The sequence below is a fragment of the Podarcis bocagei genome (genome assembly GCF_964188305.1).
Source record: "Podarcis bocagei genome assembly, chromosome: 15".
In the NCBI taxonomy this organism is placed as follows: domain Eukaryota; kingdom Metazoa; phylum Chordata; class Lepidosauria; order Squamata; family Lacertidae; genus Podarcis; species Podarcis bocagei.
In genome coordinates, this window is record NC_138141.1 from 7,941,549 (window position 1) to 7,953,661 (window position 12,113).

Below are 12,113 nucleotides of genomic sequence, written 5' to 3' on the forward strand. Positions count from 1 at the left end.
TGTTCTGTTCAGCTGCGGATTCATAGATTATCAGCAAACGGCACCTCCTTCCTTTCCTTTGCTGCATTCTTTGCCCCAGGGTGAAGAGCAGTCATTAGCTTACACTGGATGTTGATTCATCTCCTTGGAATGTGCTGACTGAAGGGGCCTGTGGTTCTCCACTGGTGACCCTCTGGTGACATGCTGTTTGCCTTCTGGTCAGGTGCGCAGCTGGAGCAGCCACACCTTTATTTATTCCTGGAGAACAGAACCAAAATCAGCCACATCTCTGCGGTTTCTGCTTTTAATCAGGCCCAGACATCAGTGCTGGCTGGGAAGGAAGGAAGGAAGGAAGGAAGGAAGGAAGGAAGGAAGGAAGGAAGGAAGAAAGAAAGAAAGAAAGAAAGAAAGAAAGAAAGAAAGAAAGAAGTTCTCTGTGGTTGTGCTTTCAGCTCTTGAAAACACTGAAGACAGCAACAGGGAAAAGGAAGGATTGTAAACAGTGCTGTTTTTCTAGAAAAAGAGATGCCAGAACTCACCACAAACACCTCCCTTGTTCTCTTATAATGGCAATGGTGCCCACCTGAGAGGTGCTAGAACTGAATTCCAGTGAGTTCCCGCTGGGGGAAAAGGACCTGGTTGTACACATGTTTTCAAGCTCACCATGATATGTGCTTCCCCTAGACCAGTGGTTCTCAACCTGTGGGTCACCAGGTATTGTTGGACTACAACTCCCATCATCCCTGAGCTCTGGCCTTGCTAGCTAGGGGTGATGGGAGTTGTAGTTCAACAACACCTGGGGACCCACAGGTTGAGAAAGGCTGCCCTAGACCATTTATGCTTCTGAATACCATTTGCTGGAAACTGCAGGAGGGGAAAGTGCTGTTGTGCTCATGTCATGCACATGGGCTTCCCATAGGCATCTGGGTTGGCCACTGCGGGAACAGGATGTTGGACTTGATGTGCCAATGGCCAGCAGGATCTTTTTGCATTCTTAAGGTCCATGGTGGGCACTGCCCTGCTGTTCCCAGCTCCCAAACCATGCAAAGCAGCCTTTCTATTATTTTAGCTGTTGCAGCCCTTGACTCACTGGCGCTTGGCATGCGCTGCACAATGCCACATGCTGCCTCCTTGCCTTGAAAGCAGCCAGACGGGAGCTGCTATTTTGAGCTGTAAAATGGGAAAGGGAAACATGACAGGGTTTGTTCTGTGGGGAGAGCAGACAAACTAATGGGATTCCATTCAGAAGGGGAGAAAGCAAACCAAAAGGAGAAGGCAGATAAAATGGGTCACCTTTTCCTTTCCATCTTACTGAAGGGTCAGGCAACATATTTGGTCTGAAGGAAGGGATGAGGGGGACAAATTCAGCTTGGTTTGTATTTTTAAGGTAAAACTCCCCTCTCCCATACACAAAAATTGCACTTGAAATGAATTGTAGCTGTCCTTCAGAATTCACATTTTCCCCAATTTTGTGGTGCAGTTTGCCATCCCAAAAAGGGTTGTGTGTACAAAAGGCAGAAGTGGGCATAAAGAGGCAAATCTGTTTTTTAAAAATGCATTGTGCTTGCAACAAGTATGTACGTTAGACAATGTTGCATACAGAAAATGTGTATATTAGGAGAAATGCTGGTGGTTTTTCATGCAGATTAAAAGAACAACAACAGATGTGGAAAAGTGAATTGAATTTCAGTTTTGAAAAATGGGAAACAGAGAAACCCAAGCCGAATGATTCATCCTCCTTGAGAGGTGTGTGTGTGTGTGTGTGTGTGTGTGTGTGTCACATCTGGGTATGGGAATTACCAGTATATAGTGGGCCATAAATAACTCTGCAAACAGGGCATACTTAGAAGCTCCAGGCTACAGGGGCAACATAGAGTGAGGCTGATGCTCAAGTGGCAGGTGGTGGTGGGTGGCAGGGGCAAGGACACTCCTGTATTTGCCACAGCACTTGCCCTGCACACCTAAGCTAGCCTGCTGTCTTGTGCTGTGATGAGAATGCTGTCACATCACCAATGTTGAAGTAAGATTCAGTTCTCATTCTGGTCAACTTCTGTACATCAGTGGGCAGGAGGCACTATCCTCTCCTTCATCTCAGGCAGCAAAGTGTCTTGGGTCATCCCTGCAGAATCACATGCAATGGTGATGTGTCAATATTTCTAGATAGTGACTGGTTTGTGACTCTATGGAGGGGCTGTCATTGGTACAATGGGTACTCTGAGCTGGTCTCTTCAATCCTGGCAGTGGAGGAGCCAAGTAGAAGTAAGTAGAATGGGCGATCATCAGTTAAGAAAAGTTCTGATGGGTGCAATTTGGTCTGTAGTTCAAATTAATTGAAATCTCCCCATGAGTTTTTAATGACTCTTTCATAATGTGTTTGTGCTGGTCCTCCCTTTATTCCATGGCTGAGCAATGTGCTGCTCTTTATCTACCTTGCTTTCTATCTTGAGAAGTAAGGTAAAGGTAAAGGGACCTCTGACCATTAGGTCCAGTCGCGGCGCTCGTCTTGCTTTACTGGCCGAGGGAGCCGGCGTACAGCTTCCAGGTCATGTGGCCAGCATGACTAAGCTGCTTCTGGCGAACCAGAGCACCGCACGGAAATGCAGTTTACCTTCCCACCAGAGCGGTAACTATTTATCTACTTGCACTTTGACGTGCTTTCGAACTGCTAGGTTGGCAGGAGCAGAGACCGAGCAACGGGAGCTCACCCCATTGCTGGGATTCGAACTGCCGACCTTCTGACTGGCAAGCCCTAGGCTCTGTGGTTTAGACCACAGCGCCTACTTGAGAAGTAGCCAGGCTTATATTTGCATTTCCTCCACCAATGCCTTCTTCTGCGTCCCAAATATAAATTCCACCCCCCAAAAAAACTGCTGATCTGCAAGTTGGAGCTCGCCCTGTCTCGGCTTCTTGCATTTTCAGACAGTCTGACTCTTTTGTGCATTACCTCGCCCTAAAAAAATCACCTGGAGGATTTCTCAGGAAGCAGCAACTCTGAGATGATCTGGCGAAGGAGTGCAGGAGCGCAGGGAGAGTTCACTGGGTTGCCTTGTTCCTTGATAGCTGCACCTCGAGTCAAACTTGCAGGGAACTTTCTCATGCACTCAAACCCAACCCTAAGCAGGATCTTGCTGTCATCATCTGATGAAATTTGAAGTCCATTCTTCTTGATTTAAGAGGGTCCCTTTTGTGGGGGGTCTTTGTCTCCCCCGATAAAGACCTGACTGATAGTACAGAGTTGGAAGGGATCACGATGATCATCTAGCTCCAACCCCCTGCAGCACTGGGATCTTTCACCCAACTCATGACCTTGAGCCTGTTCCTTTGTTGTGGAGAAAGATGAATTAAAGACATAGGAAAAAGAAATACTGTAGCAGTGGTGTTGGGTTTTTTAATGGCATGCTTTTAACAAGATAAATCATGATTAACAAGATGAATAATGTACTTTATGAAGTGACAGGGAGAGGGAGAATGTGGGATGATCCCTGAGGTGATGGCACAAGCCTTTTCACAGGTAATCAATTATGGCGAACAGCTCATTCATAGCATTTGGTTGTAGGCATTCGTGCAAACTACAGTTATCCGAAGTCAAACTGTTTTGTATCAGATTAATGAGAAAGTTTGGTAGGTGTAGGGATGGCTATGGACAACCAAGTGGTCTTTGATAGTCTCCTTCCTACACTGGTGACACCAGGTTGGCTTACAGTTCACAGATGGCAGTCCAGCAATCTGCTATGGATGCTGCAAGTTATTCAGCCACCATTAATCACCCACAATTCCTCCAACAGATAATCACTTCAGGGCATAGTGCATAACTAAAATGGTATGCACCTCACAGCCACAATCACCTGGTGTGTGTGTGTGTGTGTGGCCCCCATCAGTCACACAGCAAGTCACTTTGCTAATGACACAATTGCCAGACTCCCATTTTATGGAACAAGCTAGAGAGGCAAGACCCTTCTTCAAAGAGGGTGGAACGACAACATCTTCCAGGTCTCCTGGATGGGGAATTTTTTAGAAGGCTTTCATTATGGGGCAGCCTGGCTAAGTAAAGAGAAAGGATAAGGAGGCAGAACTGACAATTGAGGAAACAGATGGAAGGTAAAACGATGGGCAGAATTGTTGCCTTCCCCCACAGCCTCCATAAATGGTGTAGAGACTGTTGTTAGCACAATATATCCTGCTCTGCGGGCCTTGAAGATCACAGAAAAAATGGGCAAGGTCAAGCTGTCTCTCCTGAGGCTGGGTGGGCCAAGTCAACTGTTGTAGTTAAGTCTCTTGAAGCTGAGATCAAGAGATCTCAGCTTCAAGAGATCCTAGCAAGCTAGCAAGCCCAGATCCTAGCTCCTAGCAAGCCCAGATGACTTGAGCTTGTCCTCCAACCATGACTATAAAAGGATGCTGTTTCAGCAGAGAACTGAAGGCTGCTGAAGCTTTTTATAGGCTGACAAGGTCTGTACTCTAGTTGGCCCTGCCTACCTGGAGGGGCTGCATGATTTTGTGCCTGTGAGCTTCTGCAAGGAAAAGATGTTGAATGTGCTGGAGGTGAAGCCGCCTTCTGAGACTGAAGACAATGGTGAGTTCACATCCTCATGATGAATTTTTATGAGAACTTTTGTTAGAAAAATGCAAACTGGTGTGGAAATGTGGAGGAATGAACTTAAGACTAGAAAAAATGAGAAACAGAGGGGAACTGAAGTTGACAGATTCACCCACTCCTTGTCCCAACAGCTCAGAGTTAGAGGGAGGAGGTTTCCTGGAAGATTTGAGCCCTGACACCTCTTTCCCCAGAAGCTGCTGTGTATATAAACCACCCCCGTCAAAGTGGCTGGGTGTCTGAAAGCACTGGTTGCTGTTGGAAACACCAATCAAGGCTTTCATCCTATGCATATTTACCTTGGAGTAAGTGCCATTGAAAACAAGGAGACTTGTGAGTAGAGGAGCATAGGACAGCACCGTAAAGACATAAATATAGATCCTGCAAGCACATTTACTAGAAATAATAACAAAGATGCAAATCTCCCCCAAATGCACACAAATAACAGATGATGATGTGAGAAGGAAGATCAGGAAGAAATATCTCCATGATTTAAAAAGAGAGAGATTTCACTGCACCTTTTTGTTAAATGCTATTTATTGTAATATTTTTTCTTTTGGAGTAAAGGGTTTACAAGGTACCTTAGTTTTGTTTTTAAACCCCCATGCACATTTTCATTCCGTCTAGGATTTCATTACCCAGTGGCACTGAAATGAGTGCTGTGCAGCTTGACTATGCCATTTTATTTCCCCGCAATTCTCAGGTGCAATGCTCTTTGCGGGGCATGAGGGAAAGGGAAATGGTGGGTGACTCCTTAAACCAGCCACCCAGTGAATTGGTTTCCCCAGGACAGGTGGTTTCTCCTGCCAGGGCACTTTAGCCCCTGACTGAGGCTACCGAGGCAACCAAGTGGTGGTTCTGGCCCTGGATATAATGCAATAAATCAGCAAAGCAGAGGAATGAAAGGAAAGGAAAGCAGGACCCAAACAAGGGATTGGAAATCTCTCTTAAGGAGCAGAACCACCAGAGTCAACTGCCTAAAAACTAGAAGCAACAGAACAAACACTTCTACCAAGTCTCTTCAGCTTTGATGCCACTGCTAAACTATCCCACAACTAAAGGAGAAACTTCCACAGTCTGGGTGCCTCCTGATGGCAAAGGACATTTGTTGCCTGAGATGGACAAGATGCAACCCTTATTTCATGGATGGAAGCTGACCAGATAGCAGCTGGATCTTACTTCAACACTGGCAACAGGACAGTGTCCTCCACACCATCTACAGGCAGCAGGTTTCTTCAGGGGAGGCTGCATGGAGCATAGACACAGTTGTGCCCCTCAGCACCTTGCCACTGCTCCCCATTCCCCAGCACCTGCTGCCTGAGGGACAGGAGCCTAACTCTAACAGTAGGGCTGGCCCAAGGTCCCAACGCAAGGCCTCCAACAAAGGTATTTGAGGCATGGGCTGGTTCTTACAGCCGAAGTAGATGATACATGAGTTATCATCAATGAGGCTCATTGTGGCCATGCTAATGGTAGGGCTGGCTCTGTCCCAAGGACCAAGGAAAATCATGGAAGCATGGGCAGGTTCCTATTGGAGAAGCAGGCGATACTTGGGATATCATCAATGAAGCTCCCCGTAGCCATGTTTTAATCCTCAGTTCCCAAAGCAAACGTCAGCAGCTGCCCACATCTCCAGACTTCCCCTCTGGATCAAACAGGTGGCTCTCTAGTAGCTCCATCTCAGTAGGAGAAAATTGTCATTTTGCTTCTGCAAAACCCTGAGATTATTTTGTCTTCTCTGAAAGAGCTCGTCAGAGTTCCTAATTGCTGCCGCCCACATGCATCACGGCGTGCCTGCGAGAGGCAGCTAAAAAGAGAAGCTGGCTCTTGCCAGGCTGTCAAGCCCAGGCCCAGAGCTCTTGTTCAGCTCCTCTAATGAAGCCTTGGAGTTCCTGATATGGAACGGCTGGCCCAGAACAGCATATACATTCAACAAACAAACAAACAAACAAAAACAGAAAGCAACATAAAAACCAATAGCCAACAGAAACAAGGACATCAGATTCCTCCTGAAACAAATCAAGTTTCTTCCAGTTCCCTGAGATGTTTCCCCCAGGAAACACCTTCCACAGGCCAAATAAAAGGATATGTGAAATAAGCACAATTTTCCCATGCTCTCAAAATAGAGATGCCCAGTGATGGGGGCAGGGGTAGAATTTGCTCAATTCCCATTTTAATGTAACCCGATCTAATTTGCATTCCCTTAACCAATAAGCAAACTGGAAGACAGCTATCCTTTGAAACCTGCACTTCCCTGGATTTTGTGATGTAGTTCTTTAGCCCAAAAGTGTGCACAAAACAACATTACATTTGGGGAAATTGTTTGCAAATATGCTTTAAAAAATGCATACGAATTTCCATGTGGACTTTTAAAATATAAACGTGGAAACTGATGCAGAAATTTATTGATCGATTGTTTGCATCACCCTTCCTCCATGGAGCTCAGGATGGTGTACGTAGTTTTCCTCCCCATGTTATCCTCACAGCAACCCTGCAGAATAGGTTGGGCTGAGAGATAGCGCCTGGCACAAGACCACACCCTGTGAGCTTCATCTCTGAGTGGGGATTCACAAGCCTACACTAACCACAAACTGACCTTCAGGTTGGGAAAATGAGACGCTGAGAGACCCTGCAATCAGCAGATTCATTCATCCACCCCCTGGATCTGACTCCACTGGAGAAGCCACAGCAAAGGGGAGCTGTATTATTATGCCTTTCTGGAACAGTCTAGGGCAGGGGTCTTTTACACCTTTGCCGCGGCTCCAGGGCGGATAGTAGCGAGGGGAGGAGGCGCATTGTGCGCCCCGACACTCCCCACTGTGGCGGGCGCTGTACTGGTTGTGACGTCGCATGGGGGCGGTGCATGCGTTAGTCACGCACCGTCCTGACGTCACCTTCCTGCCCGCCCGCTACATTGTAAGGGGCATGTATGCTGGTCATTGCATTGAAAGGGGGCATGTACGCTGGTCACTGTTTTGAAGGGCAGTGAACAACACACACACACACACACACACACACACAAAAGGTAACTTGTTAATTTAACGTTTATTTCTATGAGGAGGAGTAATTCTGAGGGGTCAAACAAAGAAATAATAAAAAAGTGACAAAAAAGTTATTTTTATAATGACAAGTTTTGCGGCTCCCAGTTTTTTTTTCTTCGGAAACGGGTCCAAGTGGCTCTTTTTGTCTTAAAGGTTGCAGACCCTTGGTCTAGGTGCTTGGATTTTATCACCCAGATCTGCAGAAGTCCCGTCTTTGTGAAGGACAAGGCTGTCAATAGCTACCAATGGCTATGATTTCCTTCCACTGTCAGAGGAAGAATGCCTTTGAATCCTAGCTGCATGGAATCACAAATGGGGAGAGGGCTGTGGCTCTTGCTTGTGGGCTACTCATAGGCCTTTGGTTGGCCACTGTGAGAACAGGATGCTGGACTAGAGAAGCCATTGGCCTGATCCAGGAGGTTTCTTCTTCTGTTCATCCTGGCTCCAATGGTTGCCCTTAGCTTTTATTTAAAACTCTTGCCTCCTAGCTTTGCACCTCTCTTTGCATACATGCAGAACAGCACTTCCAGCCTTTGACGCAACATATGCTCTGAAAAGCACACCCACACAAAACGACTCGTGCAGCAAACACGGCTCAGCTTGGGCTGGGACGGCTCCTTGCCTCCTTTGCTATGAATATTGTATCCTGTTGCTTCTCCATCGCCAGCCAATGGCTGAATTCTCTCTGGGGGTTATGCAACATGCTGCTCATCTCCGTACACTTCTGCTTCATTGGCTAGCACCCCCTAAGTCCCTCTGAATAATTCAGCCAAGTTGCTACATCATTTGTCTAAATAATTTAGCTTTGGGGAACCAGAGGCAGTGTAGGCGCAGTTAGAGAGGGGTACTCACTCCAGCTCCCATTCAGAGCAGCTGGTTTGTGGGTCATTTGAAGAAGTAGTTCAATTGCCTCTACCTGCTTTTTAATTCAGAGAGGAAACTGGGCAGAATAAACTGGGCATTTATTTATTTGTTGCATTTATATCCCACCTTTTTCGCCAAGAAGCTCATGGTTCTCCCCTTCCCTATTTGATTCCGAGAACAGCCCTTGTGATCTCCAGCAACAGGTCTTCCTCTGACAAGGGAGGTAGAACATAGCAGTCATGCTTAGTAGTTTGCCTACCACACTCCTCTATTAAAAGAGATTTTTATCTGCCGCTTGTGTTGATTAACCAATTTATATCCTAACATTTCTTTAGCCAAAACATGCACACGCAACCTTGGCTTTCTAAAACCCTGGCATCTCGCACAAATACAAAACAGAATCCAACCCACTCACCCCAGGGCCTCTACATATAGGAAGCAGGAAGGTGAGGGTAGGAAGTCAGATTCCTTTCCGGAGGATCCATAAGTAGATTTTTCTACTGATACTTTCAGCTACGAATACATTTGGAAAGTCAGAAAAATCAGAGAACCTTCCACAGCCAAGCTGTATTAGACAATAATCAGAAAATCTAAGAGCACCATGCTGTGGCTGATAGTGGTACAGCAGTTGGACAGAACACCACCGAGCTGAAAAGTTTGTTTGTTTGTTTAAAAAAGCCTTTATTTGCAGAATTAAATATTAGGAGCTTGTTTAAATTCCAGTTAAGCAAAATGAACCATCTCCAGGTGTGGGCTGTTACTTTAGAGCAGGCTTCCTCAACCTCGGCCCTCCAGATGTTTTGAAACTACAATTCCCATCATCCCTGACTGCTGGTCCTTCTAGCCAGGGATCATGGGAGTTGTAGGCCAAAAACATCTGGAGGGCCGAGGTCGAGGAAGCCTGCTTTAGAGTTTTAAAAAAGCTATGGGTACAATGCTGCCTTTCCCTTCTTAACCAAGTGAGAAAGGAAAAAGGCTCTCCTTTTTATCCATTTAAGGAAGAATTTAACCCCCCCCCCATACATGACGTGGCAGTTCATTTATACCAGGGGTGGGGAACCTGTGAGCCTCTGATGCTGGACTGCAATTCCCATCATTCCTGAACGTTAGCCATCCATTGTAGGGGCTGATGGGAGCTGGAGTGTAGCAACTAGAAGGGCACAAGGTAGCTACCTCAGATGTAGACATACGTGCAAGTGCTAGTTCGCTGCCCCAAGAAAAGCTCTTCATTGCAGCATGCTCACAAGCGGCGCTCGGGATAAAGAGTTGTGTGTACACAGAGAAACGACTTCTTCCAGGCATTGAAGCCCTAGCCAGTGAAAATACAGCTTCAGCGCTCCACTTCTGAAACTGGCCATTGCAGTTTTTAAAAGTTAGGAGCTTGCTCTTCAAAATCAAGATGCTTAGGGCATTTCGGCTACAACCCTAAGCACACGTCTGAGGGAACGAAGCCTCACTGAACATAGTGGGACTTCAAAATACACCCCCGTAGGATTGCACTGAAATCCTGCATCCCAGACCAAGTGGCTGTGTCCTTGTGCAGTGAGCTCCTGGAATAGATCTCCACAGTGCTCTCTGATTTTCAGCACAATAATAAAAACCTTGGGAGTTTTAGCACGCACGCACCTTTGGTAACACTAGTTCAATATCCTGGCTTGGCACATACATGGTCAAATGCTCCCTTAGGGGTGGAGAGTCTGGGACCTGTGAGAGAGGAAGACCACTGTGTTGTTGACGGTCTGTTTGCATTTCCAGAGGTCATCCTTGCTTATAATAATGTGTAGCTTGGCCCTTATTCTCAAATACCCAATGCACAAGGTTCCAAAACTATCCCTTGTGCCCTTCTCCAAAGCATCACTCATCGTTGAAAAGACCTTGTACTAGGGGAACATAGCAAGCCTTGAGATGCAGCTACACTTTGATACCGCCAGATGTTGATGCTCCCATCAGCCCCACCCAGCATGGCCAACGATCAGAGCCGATGAGAGTTGTAGTCCAACAACATCTGGAGGGCCACAGGTTTCCCACTCTTGCTTTTTGAAACCACTGGGTTCCAGGCAGTTTTTCTTATATAAGCAACTGCCCGGTACCACTTGCAGGGAAGGCTCTGTGGGACTCTCCCTTGCAGTTGCCATCCAGAGACAACGGACCTCTTTCCACCACGATTTATGGGATTGGCTGGCACAAACTGTGGCGACAGCCTCTTTAAAAAGAGGAGACAAGTTCATGGAGGGGCCAAATCTACGGCCGTGACCAGTAGGGCCTGCAGCAAAATGTCGCAGTGTGGGTGTTCTCCCTTCCTGCAGGCCTATTCAAGTAGATATGGAAGGGCAATGGAATCCACACAGCCCATTGTTCTATGTTAGGTAAATGGTAAAGGGACCCCTGACCATTAGTTCCAGTCGTGGCCGACTCTGGGGTCGTCGCTTATCTCACTTTATTGGCCGAGGGAGCCGGCGTTCAGCTTCCGGGTCATGTGGCCAGCATGACTAAGCCGCTTCTGGCGAACCAGAGCAGCACACGGAAACGCCGTTTACCTTCCCGCCGGGGAGGTACCTATTTATCTACTTGCACTTTGACGTGCTTTCAAACTGCTAGGTTGGCAGGAACTGGGACCGAAAAACGGGAGCTCACCCCGTCGCAGGGATTTGAACTGATGACCTTCTGATCAGCAGGTCCTAGGCTCTGTGGTTTAACCCACAGCGCCACCCACGTCCCATATCATTCTGTTATCTGGCCTCAAAATAAAACTTCTCAAGGGGGAGGGGTCCACCCGGGCTGCCAGCTCCAATCCCTGTGTTTGTGGAGCTCAAGAAATGCCCAGGAATTATTTTCCCCATGGTCACTTCCCCTTCAGCACAGTAGTGCAGGAAGCCCACATCATTTGGTTGTCATCAGGACAGGGAAGCACGGACTCTTGCAAGAACAGCACAGATGGCTACAAGGGCTGTTATGTGGCCCACAAGCTAACCACCTACGATCTAAACCCAAATAAAACAAGATTCTTGCTTCAGAAGTTTTTTTAAAAAAATATTGCAGCCTCAGCATATTACCAGCTGCTTCTGGAAAATCTCCATGACCGAATGAGAGGAGTCCCGGGCCATTGCATACATGTATGGCTCAGCTTCCTTTATTCTGTGCTGGACTACCGCCTCGTCATTCTATAAGGCAAGTTACATGCACTAAGTTTTGACGATGAGTCTCTCCTTTAAGACTTTTCTTGCAATCTGCATCTGGGGCTATATGTGACTAATTTCAGCTCTCTGGCTAATGTGAAATTGCATTTATTTTTACTTTTTCTCGGTAGTGGTGCCTGCCTGTGGAATGCCCTCTCATCAGATGTCAAACAGATATACAACTATTAGAAGACATCTAAAGACAGTCCTGTATAGAAAAGTTTTCAATTTTTGATGTTTTAAGCCTAAGGTGTTTTTATGTTTTGTTGGAAGCCACCCAGAGCGGCTGGGGCAACCCAGTCAGATGGACAGGATATAAATATTTCTATAAAACTAAATTACTACTGATTAATGTACAAATGTCCTACAGCTTTACTGATCAGAGTGCCATAGCCTAGACATCTGCTGAAGGCACATTTCAGACTCCAAGTAGGCTATGTGAGTTGTGCCTCTTTCTCT